The following is a 16,008-nucleotide window of genomic DNA, read 5'->3' as shown; positions in this document are numbered from 1 at the left end:
AATGGTCAAGCAACCAACTTTACAATTATTGGACCACTTGAGATGGACTGACCCTGAAGAGCGCAAAGCAACAGTCTGGTTCTGGAAGGAAAAAAAACTAAATTCATCTATAGGTGACCTGACTTTTAATTATAACGGATAAACCGTTAAAGGGATTGTTCACCCAAAAATGTTAATTCTCTCATCATTTACTCACCCTCATATGTGTATGGCTTTCTTTTGCTGTACACAAATTCAGCCAAACTGCAGTGGTTAAATCTATATCTTCAGAAGTGATATGATGGGTCTGGTCAAGAAAGAGCAATATTTAAGTAATTTTTGTACTATCAATCTCCACCTTTAACCAACCCCAACCAGTAGATGAATGTGAAAGTCATTTCCACACCAGAATGTGGAAGTGAATGTGTAGATTTTCAGTAAAAAAAAGGACAAATATTTATCAGTTTCTCACCAACATATATCATATTGCTTCTGAAGACATTGATTATGGTTATGATCCCTTTATGTCCCTTTTAGACATTCAAAGATTTAGTCACCATTCACTTGCATTGTGAGGATCAACAGAGCTGAAATATTCTTTTAAAAATCTTTGTGTTTTGAAGACAGAAAGTTATGCACATCTGGGATGGCATGAGGATAAGTAAATAATGAGAATTTCATTTTTGGGTGAACGATCTCTTTAAAGCAAGCCCTACCATGAGCTCTGATGTTACTCAATGGCATAGACTGTATGTATATATATATATATATATATATATATATATATATATATATATATATATATATATATATATATATATATATATATATATATAGACAACATGACAGCTCCCCAAAAGTGAAGCCAAAACATCTCGATATAGGTCATAAACCCACCCCCTCCATGTTAGCAGATGGGACATGAACCATACAAAAAAAATTAAATAAATCAAAGTACACATAAAACAAAATTCCCAAAGATGGTTTGTCATTTTAGGTAGTTCTTAGAGGTCAACTAATATATCAGTTTTGCCGATTAATCGGCACCAAAAACAGATTTCTGGAACAATCGGTTATCTGCAAAAATCTACACCGCTAGTTTTTCCCAGTTGCGTCCAGTGCTGGAGCAGCTAGGAAGGGTCCGCTGTCGTTATACAGTATGAGAGGGGCCTCTAGAGGCTAAATAAAAACGTCACTTCATTTCACTGATGCCTTGGGGTGTTAGTTTTGACACCTGAAACTACACGCTACATGGAGCGGAAACACTTCAGATGCGGATTTAAAACAACAACAATGAAAAAGGTATGTATACAGTATACGCTGTCATATTATAAGTAATTAATTTGTTGACTAGATGCTGCCTTTGTAGAGAACAGCAGTACGGTAGGTTTGCCGACAAGGCTGAGAGGACGCTAACATTAAAGCTAACCTCAAGCGGTTAGAACAATGTGACAAAAATACACGCAAGTCCTACCCAAATGTTTAAACGTCATGATTGTTACTATTACCATCTATTTGCATTAGTTTATATCCAGCTGGTCACGTTTATGCATTCGTTAGCCGGCTAAGTTGCATATTTAAAGCTAGTGATGTAAGAGAGAAAATATCTCATGCAGCCGATCTCATTTGATTATATAACAAATGTATCCTCACTGTAATACAATGACTTCAGATCGATCGCATTCTTGTGCTGAAAAAGTCTAGACAGTGCAACAAATAGTTAAACAGAAAGCAAGTCTCCATATGCTTTTAAAGTTCTTTTTAATTAGAAACATCATCTAAAAAAACAGCGCTCCTGCATGAGACACTGAAAAAACTAAAACAAAGGGAAACAAAGACGTTCGTCAAGAGCACGTTTACACAGAAAAACAAAGGGAAACAAAGACGTTCGTCAAACGCACATTTACACAGAAAAACAAATGAATGGTTGAAAAAGCATTCGGTGTGAACAACCCCATACAGTTGGTGGAGGTATTTTGCCATTGCGTCTTGCTCTCTTATAAGCATTTCTAAGATTAAGCAATGAGTTGTTTAAATGCTTTGTCAGGAAAGATGTTCAACTTAAAGATGTGTGTCTCGAGATCCTCAGTTGCCTCCGCTTTATTATGAAGCTTGAGTCTGGAGCAGTAGGAATCAGTCCAAGTGTAACACCATCTCTATTGAAGCATTTTCTCCCCCCATTTTACTTTTGACTTAACATTTGAGAATATGGAACGACTTAAACGTTTGATTTCTTTATTTTATGCATTATAGCTGAAAATGAATGGCTTAAAAGCCAGGATAGAAATGTTCTATGCAATAATATACCGTTGCTGAATGGTTTATGTATTTATTGCACCCTCTTGATGACTAAAATGAGTTGTTCTGCAGTAAACTGTACTAACCGACCTAAGGGATCATTGCAGTTTCTTTCGGTAAAATAAATTTCATCTTTGTAAGCTAATCAGTAAATTACTATTATTAGTTAGCTAGCCAAGACAACAAGCAGTCTAACGTCAGCTATGTGGAAAAAAAGCAGGTGATCGTAGTTACAAATTATTGTTTTATTTTAGAAAATAATATGGTAAAAAAAATCTCAATTATACTCCGTCTAAAGATATCGCGGCTCCATCCCACGACCACTACTGCGCAGACTCTGGCTCCAAATGACATCGTCAGCACAAGATGTCAGCGCCCATTTCCGGGATATTTTGGCTTCATTTTTGTACAGTGGAGATGTGTCGTCCATCTTTATATACAGTCTATGATCAACAGTCTATACTTTCGAAGCCATCAGTCAACTTTATTTAAACTTTTCTTTTTCCTAATGTGAGTGGAATTCCTGCTTAAGCATATTATCCAATATCCAGCAGAGAAACATCCACTAACCACTGCCCACTTCCATGACCAACTACAATTGACATAACTTAGTCAGTCTCCCTACACTCTTAAACTACTTATATATTTGAATACATCTGAATATTTTGCAATACATTTGAAATGCATTTTTCTATACATTTTTTTTATAGTTTATATTTCTTCATTTTAATTTGATTACTTAATTTGCACAGCATGTTCATTCCCGCATGGTACGCAGTCTTGCACCTTTGTCTTTTTGTCCGATTTACAAAATAAGTTTTTGAATCAGATCAAAGTTTGCAATGCTTGTAATCACCTCTGAGTGGAAAAAATAATGCCAGAACCACAACAGTTAAAATAAGTGGGTGTGCATCGTTACGCCAAACAAACAAGACTACATGTTCTTAACACAAACATAGCAGACAAAGATTTGATAAGGAAAAGTTTAAAATGTCTCCAAATGGTTGTGATCACCACACTTGATGTTTTATCACGTGGCGCTACGCTATCAAGTGGGAATGCAAATTTTCAAAAGCTCTGCTATGCTTAATAGTGACTGGAGATGGATTGTTGTGTATTGCCACAATTGAGTATAATTTCCCTACCCGCTCTGATGGAGCCACTTCACTCTGATGAACAGGAGCACTGAACTGATTGTATGGCCACAATTTTCGTTTCCACCCCACTGCTCTCCTCTTTGTCCTCAATGACACACCTACACCCGCATCCCAAACAACAAGCTTGTAATTTCCAAAAGTTACCGTTCGAGTTTCATCAATGTATTGTAATCAAAGATGATGTGAAAGGCTAAGATAAATACACACTTTGCTGGATGAGGGTAAACTAATGCAAAGGTCTCAAGGTACAGGGGAGGTTTTAACCTCGGTTTGAAATCCACGTTCATTAATGCAGCATTAACAGCCGTTTACGGTAGTAGCAAAATCAATTACCCCAGCAAGTATTGATATGTCTTGCAGCCTGTTTACAATTTAATCTCCAACATGTCAGAGCCATTATTTTCCTAATCACAACTCTCGCTCTTCTGCGCCTTTGTCTCTGGCTCATGTTTAAGGGAACAAAAAGGTCATAAGATTGAGCGCTCCCCAGGGCGAAGACTGCCACTGCCGTAATTATTCCGGAGAAAGAGATGACAAACGAAGTGGATCAAATAAAAGGTGTCAGTAGCTCTTATGATGACACTAACCCAGTCACACGGGTTAAAACAGAGGGCAAACTAAAAAGAAAAACTAGTTAATGTCTCCATGCAATAATTATCTGTGAAACCTCTAAGTGACAAACTATTGTGGAGAGGATGATCATAATTCTAGACCCCTCTCTCTAGCTGCCTCACTACAATAACGTGAAGCAAATCCATACGTACATTCTATTGATGGGTCATTCAACCGCAATAAATAAAAACAAGAAACAACCCAGTGACGTGTCCATTCCTCAAATTGCATCCAATCACAATAGTGCCACACAATATCCTCAAGAGAATGAAGAGTGCATCACTGATGCTAAACTAGCTTAAATGCAAAAAATCAACGAGGAGATTGTCAGCAAACTCACCATTTGTATCTTGGCCAGTAATCGTTGAGGAATGGAGCCTGTTGCATTATTTAACTGGCTAATGTATAATTCAGAGCCAACAGCAGATTTAATGCATAAATAAAGCTGTGATACACTTGCTTTAAATGTTTACTCACCAAAATAGTATCTGAAGGCACAAGCACATCAGTGTGATGCATTTGAAAGTTTCAAATCGGTCACTCATATTTTGTTTTTTCTTTTCATCTTAGTGACTCGTGCTAAAAGTGTAAATGGTCTGAGGTGGCGAGACACCTCAAAGAACATTAACAGAGACCAAAATGAAACACTCAGATGTCCAAGAACAAGAACTCAATTGCTTAATTCAAAACAGGCATGAGCTAGCATGTTTCTCCTTGACAAACACAAACACAATTAGGAGACGTGGTGGAACTGCTCAACTACATTTGGCAGTAGTTAGGAAGTTACTCATTTGTTTCTTAACTATTCTAATCATATGATAATATTTTGGATGAAAATAGATGCCATTTTGAAAACAAGCCTGATTGTTTATTGCTCTCATCGCAATAGTTTTCAAAACAGAGCATGTCAAATTGCAGATAAAAGAATTATAAATACAAAACAATGATACATAATTCTTGCAAAAAAAAAAAAAAAAAGGTTATATAGGCTGATTCAGATAACGGAGCATCCCCCAAATTTCCCTACAGGACAAGTTATTGACCCCTGTCCTAAGGTTGGCCTGGTAACAGAAACATCTGTTGTGTGGTGACTCTAGAAGGTTTGTGATATAGACAGTATTCCAGCAGTAATGTGTAAAACTAAAATACCTTGCAGGGGAACCAAGTCAAAAACAAACACAGCTAAAAAAAAAAATACAAAAATACAAAATACCTAATAGTTTTTTCCATCCCCAATTTTGGAATGCCCAATTCCCAATGCTCTCCAAGTCCTCATGATGGCGTAGTGACTCGCCTCAATCCGGGTGGCAGAGGATGCATCTCAGTTGCCTCCGTGTCCGTGACAGTCAATCCATGCATCTTATCACGTGACTAGTTGAGTGTTACCGCGGAGATATAATGGGTGTGGATGATTCTCGCTATTCTCCGCGGCATTCACGCACCACTCACGACCGAGACCGAAAACCACATTATAGTGACCATGAGGAGGTTACCCCATGTGACTCTACCCTCCCTAGCAACCAGGCCAATTTGATTGCTTAGGAGACCTGGCTGGAGTCAATCACTACACCCTGGACTCAAACTTAAGACTCCAAGGGAGGTCAACGTCTTTACTCGCTGAGCTACCCAAGCCCCCAATCTACCTCAATCGTAAATATTTATCTTACTTTGATCTGCCTGTGCTTAAAAAAAAAAAAAGACAGGCAGGTTATCAAATTGACAAATGATTATACTTTCTACAAGGATAAGAAAGAAGGTTCCTACACTGATGGAATATCAGAGCTACATGGTTCAAAATAAAAAACATCCTTCGGCCAAGCATAAACATCAGACATAAATATCAGAGCCTCTGTTTTCTTGTCTTAAAGGCACAGAGCGCAGACATGTGACACTTTCCAACTAGGCACCACTGGGACATCATGGCATGCAAGTGGTCCAACACTCAAGTTCTCACAGGTTCACACCTCGGCCACCCTGTCAGTTGCAATGCGATGTTCCAACCCTGGAACATTCCGAATGTATATGATGTCGAGGGATAGTGCCCAAAACATTGTCAAACTAAATCCTTATCCAGGACACTGAAATGACAACCTTTGGAGGGTTGTATGGCTCTGGTTTCTAAACTTGTGATCTGCATTTTTATAAAACCAGGTCAACAAAAAAGGCTACATAATTGTCATCATATGGCTTATTACTACATACGGTTATCCTCATAATACACATTTATTAAGGTACAGTAATTATTGTAAGTCACAAACACTTCCATTTAAACAACCTGCATTCAAGTACCTGATAATGAAACTATTTACGCACTAGAATATTACTCTTCCTGATAAAGTGCTACTTCTTGCAGCTAAAGCCCAAAGTATATTTTGGTCAGACTTAAATGAAAGGCGTCTCCGTAAAGGACATGTGATGCAAATTTAATCTCAAGCAGAGTACTTTAGCACTGAACACATGCGGCCCATTTTTCTAACCACATGTACTCTAAACACGCAGTTTGCGCATGCACCTGGAATTATTTGCACTAATTAGTGGATCCGCAAGGTGGCAACAATCACATTTGAGTCATTGTGGTCACAAAGAAATGATATGATAATACTTATGACAAATCAGGTGCAGAACAAGCAATAGAACTAAACCGAAACTGTCTTGAAAAAGTATTAAAAAAAATGTTGTATCATTTGTTTGTCTAGATTATTATAAAAAATAAAATCACATTTTATTTTAAATATATAAAAATTCTACATTTTATCAATACAATTTCTTGAAAATGTATATAATGATATGAGCTGTCAATGTTTGAAATAATGTGAACAAATTTACAAGTAATAACATTAAGTTTACATTCATATAACAAGCACTATAATGATATTGTGACTAAAGAGTTTAACGTGCATCTCACAGACTCACACAGGTGTTTTCGTTTATTAACGAGAGAGAAGTCTTTTTTTTTTAGCGCATCCGTGTTATTTGTGACAAGAATGTATTTTTTTTTTTTTTTTTTTAACTTTTAATCTGACTGTAAAGAACAGGACGGATAATAAAGGGCACACCATTCAATGAAAATGGAGTGCCGGATCTCATCTTTAAATGGACACACATTACACATTGTTTTAATCACAAGCAAGCACTTTTCAACAAATCAAGTTGATTTTCTAGGCATGCCAGTACTGAAATTTCTAAAAGCTACATTCATGCATGTTAAGCACTTCAAGGACTCCGTGTTAACTCGGTGTAGAAAAAAAGTGCAGTAGAGGTCAAATCAAGCAATAGAGAGATTACTGTTAGATGGGTCATTTCATTTCTGATCACATATACAGAAAACAATGTCTCAAATTTCGAAATATCCAGTTTTGTCTGAGTTCATAATATATCTAAATTTGATATCGTCCCATCCCCATCAACTGAAGTATATATATATATATACTTTGAATGGCTAGCATTCAACTGTATGTAGATGCCAAGCATTTATGTGAAAACCAAAGTGAACTGTGGGCTTAAGGGTGAAAAACAGGTTATTTGAGCACAAAGAGATTTATCCAGATCCATCAAAGGCATCATTATACAACAACAATAGGCCTAGTTGGCTCAGAATATTATGAATTGTCACAAAAAGACAACTCACCTACTAAAAATAATTAAGTGAAAAAAAAAATAAAATCACTTGCCTGTGAACAGCTTATCTAGCTAAAAGTAGGCTAATCTGTTTTTGCCTCAAAAAGCTGATTGTTCCATTACTAAATTAAACTTACAGTAAATGAACAATTCTTCTGAAGGAAAATCAACACGGAATACAAATCACCTGTTTTGTCTTATTATGTCTCCAGCAATCCACTCTCTAAGGCTTTCAGTTACCAATGCCATTGTAGAAATTTACTATGCACAGTAAACCAGGATTAATTTAATCTATGAATGAACGTGTCCAACAACAGGGCAGTTACTGAGATTAAGCAAGTATTAGTCAGCTGGTCATGTGATGCTAACATAGCTGCCCCTGCTTCAAGTAGAATAAAACAGCTTTTATAAGGTAACTGGTTTGACTGAACTCTTCATCTCACAAGAGTAGTCATGATTTTATACATGTTTCCAAGTTACAATTAATTTCTTAGAAGTAAAATTTTAAAAAATGAGTAATTCTTTTTTTGCACAGTGCACATTTAATGACTGTTTCAACAGTCCCATTCTAATATTGTGTAGTGTGACTGTAATATAGCCATCTTGACAAATGCTTGTCCACCCACCACAATTCATCACTACACTGCAGTCAAAAATGATATACCTACTGTTGAAGTCAGAAGTTTACAGACACTTAGGTTGAAGTCATTAAAAAAAATTAACCACTCCACAGATTTCATATTAGCAAACTATAGTTTAGGCAAGTTGTTTAGGAAATCTACTTTATGCAGGACAAGAGTACTTTTTTCCAACAATCACAATTCCATTGGGTCACAAGTTTACATACATTAAGTTAACTGTGCCTTTACGCAGAATTTTTGGAATATTCCAGAAAATTATGTCAAACCTTCAGGGAATTAGCCAATTTGCTTCTGATAGGGTAATTGGCTAACTGGAGTCAATTGGGGGTTTACCTGTGGATGTATTTTAAGACCTACCTTCAAACTAAGTGCCTCTTTGCTTGACATCAAGGGGAAATTAGCCAAGACCTCAGAAATCAATTTGTCCACAAGTCTGGTTCATCCTTGGGAGTAATTTCCAAATGCCTGAAGGTATCACATTCGTCTGTACAAACAATAGCATGCAAGTATAAACACCATGGGATCATGCAGCCATCATACTGCTCAGGAAGGAGAAACATTCTGTCTCCTAAAGAGGAGCATAGTTTGGTGTGAAAAGTGCAAATCAATCCAAGAACAGCAAAAGGACCTTGCACATATGCTGGAGGAAACAGCTAGACAAGAATCTATATCCACAGTAAAATGAGTCATATATCAAAACAGCCTGAAAGGCTGCTCCCAAGGAATAAGCCAATGCTCCAAAACCGCAATAAAAAAGCCAGACTACAGTTTGCAAGTGCACATGGGGACAAAGATCTGTCATTTTTGAGAAAGGTCATCTGGTCTGATGAAACAGAAATTGAACCGTTTGGCCATATTGACAATCATTATGTTTGGAAGAAAAAGGGTGAGGCTTGCAAGCTGAAGAACACCATCCCAACCATGAAGCATGAGGGTGGCAGCATCATGTTGTGGGGGTGCTTTGCTGCAGGAGGGACTGGTGCACGAAGGAAAGGAAGGAAAATGATGTGGATGTATTGAAGCAACATCTCAAGACATCAGCCAGGAAGTTACAGCTTGGTCACAAATGTGTCTTCCAAATAGACAATGACCCAAGCATACGTCCAAATTTGTGGCAAAATGGCTTAAGGACAACAAATTCAAGGTATTGGAGTGGCCATCACAAAACCCTGACCTCAATCTGATAGAAAATGTGTTTGCAGAACGAAAAAAGCATGTGTGAGCAAGGAGGCCTTCAAAACTGACTCAGTTACACCAGTTCTGTCTGGAGGAATGGGTTAAAATTCCAGAAACTTGTGGAAGGCTAGGTTACTTAAGCTGTCCCTAGAAACTGGGTTGGGATTTGAGGTTCAGGGCATTGGTCATCTCCCCAGAGTGAAGGCATGTAAAGGCCAAAATGAAGCATCGTTTCTATAGTCACACAAATTTGGAACAGTTTCAGAGCAACAATGACTCCAACCCAACACACATTTTCAAGATGAAAACACTTGAGGACTGCGGTTTCATGTTTACGAACACCAAAAGTGTTCCAAGAGTGTTGCTCTACATGAAAAGCTCAATGACAAAGTGAATACTAGTGAGGGTGTGCAGGCTAAAAAGCATAAAGACTCCATCTGACATCCCTAACAGAGCAGGAAAACAGTGGGGACTGTGGGACCCCCAACCTCACTTTATGACCATGTGCTGAATTAACAGGTCCAGATGTCCCCTCTCACTTAACATATGCGAGACATCTCGAGCAAGGGCTCAGCTGCTTTAGGGCTTATTAAAAAAAATATCAGTTTCAATTATACCATTAACTTCTCGCGCTCCTCAGGTTTACATTTATTTGACATCAACAAGCCTCCTTGCCACCAAGAAATATGTTTAATGAAAAACTCTAATTCGACTCTGGAGGTAAGCTATGATTAACAGCAAAGTGTTTATCAGGTTAAAATCATCAGCAACAATCAACCATCTTCTAGCAGGAACAGAAAAAAGAATGAAAAACAATTACAACAAAGAGAATGTTGTTGAAACACCATACAGTGTACCCGTGAAGCCTGAGGAATGAGTCAAACAAAGACGAGCCTATTACTACACCAAAATCAATCTGCTCTTAGTATTTGCTGCTGCTGAAGTATTCAGACGACTCAGCTGCTGGGCTGTTTATAGTTTGACAGTGTCAATTCTCTTTGTCACCAGGGCAATGAGCAGGCGCCTGTGGTTACTGTATCTATTATCAAGGGGAAAGTGCCAACACATTCTTGTAAACAAAGGAGAGTCTACCTACAAGTATGCTGAGACTTGAAAACGCTTAAGGCAACCATTCGTAATGAATGAGAGCAGTTCTCAAATATCTTTTAGAAACAAATTTGTATGAATAAGCTTTTAGTCAATCACACAAACATCGGGTAATGGCATGTCTCGGCGAAAGGTTGCATTGGGTTTGATTGCAATAACCACGACATTCTGCGACAATACAATAATGCAACAGGAAGCTCAAACATGACAATAATTACCTCTGCCCTTTCTCCAATACATTAAACATAACATTACTCTGTCTTGCCCCACAGAACTGACCGCAGCACCATTAAGGCCTCTTCCAGCAGACAGGGGAGAGACGTGCTGCGTAATAACAGCCAGTTCCATCATGCGAGCAGATTAAATAACATCCCTGCCCAAGCCCTGTCTAACATTCAGCAGCCACCACACACACCTACTGATCCGCTCAGTGGCGGATTTAGCAAATTGGGGGCCCAAGGCGAAGGTATGTATGTATGTATGTATGGGCCCCCCCCCAAAAAAAATGTACAGACTGAATGGTGGGATAGGCAGGTAAAGCTAATCTACGGCCCGTAGCAAGCCTACAGTGCTTTGGTCGGTGGCAGCAGGATTAGCACAGCTAGGGCTTAGGCTATTACTACACTGTAAAAAAAAAAAAAAAAAAAAAGTGAAAAAAGATTTTCTCTGGCTGATTATAAAACACATTCGTTATGGCATGAAAATCCGAGAGAAAAATGTGATCAGGTGTTGTTGGCTATTTATTGATGATGACAATCATTATGTAGTGGCATGATTCACTGATCTACAGAGAGGAATGCTTAATACGAATTAATATTTCACGTTTTTGAGTATTAAAGCTCTGTGAACCTACCGCATGCGAGCTAGCAGTGACAAACAGGTAATCTGAAGAACTTTAAAAACACATGGGGTACAATAACAGTTTTGAACTACAGTATGATGTAGACCAACACAGACATCAAGAATCAGCATATGAATCTCAACAACGGTGACAATCAACAAAATAATCAGATAAAACTCTGAACATCACAAAACAAGCTACTAAAAAGTTGCAACAATAACAACAGCAAAAAGCAGATAATAATAATAAAAGAAAATACTAAAGGTGATGATACACAGGGCAACTTTTTGAGCAATGTTGCCGTCAACAGGCAACCAGATGAGACACAGGGCCTACGACCGATCTAAAATATCCAGATAGTAATGTATTGCCCATTTTCAATGGGAAAGTGCCCAAGCAACATTGCTCAAAAAGTTGCCCTGTGTATCATCACCTTTAGGCAATTCAGCATAATTTATTCATGCTGCAATGTATGCTGGGAGATATTGATGAGTTTTGATTGATGGCTCCCATCATGCACCGCACTTATATCATCACAGTTGTTGATAATGATTCATTATGCTGAATCTTTATGTCTGTGTGTGTGTCTGAAAGTTCAAACCTTCATTGTGCACAATGTTTTACAAATTCTTCAGGTTAACGTTATCGCAACATATGATGGATCACATGCTGTAGAATCATAGGGCTACTACAATTACGTTAGGAAAAAAAAAATGTTTTACCGTAAATTTCACAGGTTGACTCACCAATGCCTCCTCATCGCTGTCAAAATGGCCATCACTGGACAACTCTTCCTCAGTGTCAACCTCGATAACACTGTCGGTGACGGCGGGCGGCAACAACGCGATGTCCTCTTCAATTTCTTGGTTGACGTTATCCTCACCTAGCACCACTTCACAGCTAGCTGGTGCTGTAGCGGCATGTTCAACTCGTTGGACGTTTTTATTCCTGTCTGTATCAGTAACGTTAGCCGTAAAAAAGTGTGTCATCTTTGGCAGCGTTGCCAAATACTTATCAGTGTCTTTTCACTTTTTTCTTTTAATTGAGCCGCTTGGGTAACTTCTATTCATTTTCGCGTTTAGACTAGTCTTGTTTCGTCTCTGTTTGTGTACATCCCTGTCCTCCTGTCACTGTGTGTTTATCTTTCGCGGCGCACACCGTTACGGACTAGTCCATTTCATTGTGAAAACGGGGTGTATGTGTAGGGACAGATAACCATGAACTGGACATTTTAACCAGTACTTCAACGTTTCAACGTATTTCTTAAGAATGTTAATAAAATGTACTATGCGTTTGAAGCGTTCATGATGATAAGGGGCCTTTTATTTGATTATTTCTTATTATTTGTTTTAGGTTGGTTGGGGGCCCCCTTACTTCGACCGCTGGTAGGGGGCCCCAAGCAGCCGCCTACCTATGCCTCTATGTTAAGACCGCCACTGGATCCGCTACAACACACTCTATGAAGAAGCCCCTCCGTCAGCCCTGCCACCCTGCCTTTGATGCAGCTATCAGCAGTTTGATGCTTTTAGGGTGGGGGAAATCACACATAGGCAAATTTGTGTGTAGAATGCTTAAGATATGTTCCCTGACATTTTTTTTTTTTGATTGCCAGCATGGATAATTAAATTAAATGCAAAAGACAAACACAGAAGGCGTTTTCTTTTTCTTTTCTTGGTAGCCACTTCTGTGAAAACACACAGACTAAATGTTATTGTGCGCTTAGGCATTACACATTTAGTAGTCATTCTCAGCCGCTCAAGTAAAAAGCCAAGCAGTTGTTAAGGGAGAAGGATGACACCGTTAATCAAACACCCACACACTGCAAATGAAGGCCCGGCACCCAGATGTATCATAAAGAGAACATTAAAACATACAGCGCTCACGTTAGCTAGGTGTCATTTAAAAAGAGAGACTAGAGATGGAGCTCACACAAGGACATTTGGAAACAGCCAACGCTACTTTATTTAGAAACTTATATCCTTATCAAAATAGGCAAAGCTTTATTACTTCATTAAAGGTTTAGGAGTACACACAAATAAAAATGTAGAAGATTGCAATTAAAAGGCAAAGAGTAGACTGTAATCACAAATTAAACCTGCAATCCATGCATTTTTAAGTAATCTAGCTCAAACTACCTTCCCTGAATGTAACAAAAGACAATGAAAAAATGCAGTTCCTCGCTGTAGTATATAGTTCCTCTGCAGGAGACGCTTCACTAAATGTTAGATTTCTTTCACCTCAGGCTACCCTCAAAGCCATGGCATGTGTAACATGGTTTCTAAAAGCTTTTCTTCTCTCTCCATTTTTTAGGAACCAAAAGATTAGGACAGATACTTTGTACAAAATTATGATTACAGAATACTAATGTCAATATTTCCACTGACTGGGCAATTCAAAAAATGTTTGCAGCATTAATCCAAATCCTTGTGATTAAACATTATCTTCGTTCAAGGATTTTCAGATATCAGTTCAAGCAACCTACGAACACTACATGTTTACAGAATGCGATCAACCAATTCAAAGCTTTTGAATCACAAATTACCATCTTGTTTCACTGGATTAAATTATAAACAACTGGAAAAGAGAGGGGGTAAGGGGCTGAACACTTTGGCCACAAAGAGTGAGGCCTTTCTAAAACAAACAGCTGCATCTCTTTCTTGTGCAAAAAGTTACAAAAATCTGTTATGGCTCCCTTGAAAGGTTACAACTTGGGAAATGAGTATATTCAAGAGTCACGTGAAATTAAAGTATGACCAACAAACCAAAGAGGGAATACAAGACGCTTCCTTCACATGCACAGCATGGAGAACAAAATCAGATAAGACAGCATGTGAAACAAAAACTGTTTCAGACAAGTCTTTTCAACCACCACCCATCTACCCCCCACATAACAGCCAAGCTCCTTTGGTCTTTACCACCACTGGCACATGACTAACGACCTGAACAACCGTATGTGTTACCATCATGGGCCATGGATCATGTGCTCCAGTTAAGAAAGGCAAGTTGGGCTGACTTGGTCGTCCCATTGCAGACTTCAACTGGTCAGGCAAGTCTACCAAAACCTCTCCCCTGCTCCCACGGTTTTTGTAAACAAAAGCTTATAACTCATCACTTACAATCTGTGAAGGATATAAACAGAGGGTTAGAGGGGGTATTGTAGATAAACTGCCGAGATTATGTTGTAGATAACTTTTCAATCTTGTAAATAAACAGTGCGCTTAATGTATTGATGATCTTCAGCAGCAATAGTACCTCCAACTCTAAAAGCACCATTTATGCAGTTTTCCAAGCATGAATAATTCACCTAATGCATTTGAGTTCTTCACTCAATAAAAAGAAAATGAAAACACATGGAATAACTTAGAGTTGAAACAGCTGAAAATGCATCAGGAGCAAAAACAACAAAGTATCCAACTTGGAAAGCTACTTACTAGAAGTCATAAAGCATTAGATTACACGCTCCTCGTCTATTTCTTCAGCATTTAAAAGTGCAACATGCGATTCAAAAAAGGCTGCTTTCAGCTTGTTAGCCCATAGCAATTGCCAACATTCCATCTTTATCCCCATTTACCTTCCCACCCACCCAAGCTTTCTAAACTCCCTCAATCTTTTTCTCTTTTCCCCCCACACACAGTCAATGTTGCCAAGGCACTACTTACCCGCCAGTATGATGATCTAAGTTCCAATCGGGCTGCTGCAAACAACTTCAAAACACAATTTCACGTCTGTTCCCTTCAAACTGACCCTGCCGAACTTTTCGGCCTGGGCCAAAATCCAAGAACCCGAGGGCTGAACAATCAAGCGTATACTTTATCCAGAGCGCGCCGATGTCCATGCAGAGGAGAAACGAGGCAAATGCCTCAACAAAAGACGACCTCGCTTTACTAATTTATTCGCATTCACACCGCCCCGGGGACTCTTTTCTGAACGCACGCGGTTCCCCCTCCTTCAGCCGTGTGACAACTCCGAAAGCTTTTTACGCTCTCGGAGTAGTAAAGCTTTATACAGTGCGGTAGTTTGTGTGGAGGGTAGGAAATCAGTGAGTTCGCCGTTTACAGACTCCGCTTCCTTTTTCACACTCGCGCGCGCTCACACTCACGCGCGCGCTCTCTCTCTCTCTCTCTCTCTCTCTCTCTCGCGCTTTCTTTCATATGAACACACACCACGTTCTATTTCAATTCAATTCTTTATCTCTTTCTGTATAACCCCCTCCTCCTCCTCCTCTTCAGCTGTTCAACAGACGCATCCACACGGCTGACCTAGTCTTTCTTTATCCAGACACTAGTGAAGGATAATTACCCCCCCATCACACGCACACGCACACACAAACACACCACTTCAAAAAGCGAACAAAACATGGACTGGATTCTAATGATTGTCGGCAACGAATGAGCGTGCGGGAATCGTGATTGATCGTAAACTGTGGGTATATAGCTGGTCGGTAAAGAAACGGCATCGCAAAGCAAGATGTTGAATCCACATTCACATGGCTGCCGTAAGGAATATTAATGCCTTTACTGACAAATCCACGTCCACCCTTAGAGATAATAACAAATAGCCTACAATAGAAACCCTGAAC

At 38.9% G+C, this 16,008-nt stretch overlaps 1 protein-coding gene across 1 annotated transcript in view; it reads right to left on the bottom strand.

Moving 5' to 3' along the window:
- LOC127628837 (arginine-glutamic acid dipeptide repeats protein-like) overlaps window positions 1-15,495 on the bottom strand; it is a 231,245-nt gene extending 215,750 nt beyond the window's left edge. Inside the window, 1 exon segment of the mRNA XM_052105758.1 lies at window positions 15,089-15,495. The gene's annotated coding sequence lies outside the window, so the exon portion shown is untranslated.
- Between the last annotated feature and the right edge of the window lie 513 nt (window positions 15,496-16,008).

This window comes from Xyrauchen texanus, chromosome 35, assembly GCF_025860055.1.
Source record: "Xyrauchen texanus isolate HMW12.3.18 chromosome 35, RBS_HiC_50CHRs, whole genome shotgun sequence".
NCBI classification, from domain to species: domain Eukaryota; kingdom Metazoa; phylum Chordata; class Actinopteri; order Cypriniformes; family Catostomidae; genus Xyrauchen; species Xyrauchen texanus.
The sequence above is the reverse complement of the archived record's forward strand: the minus strand, read 5'-3'. Positions and strand labels throughout refer to the sequence as shown.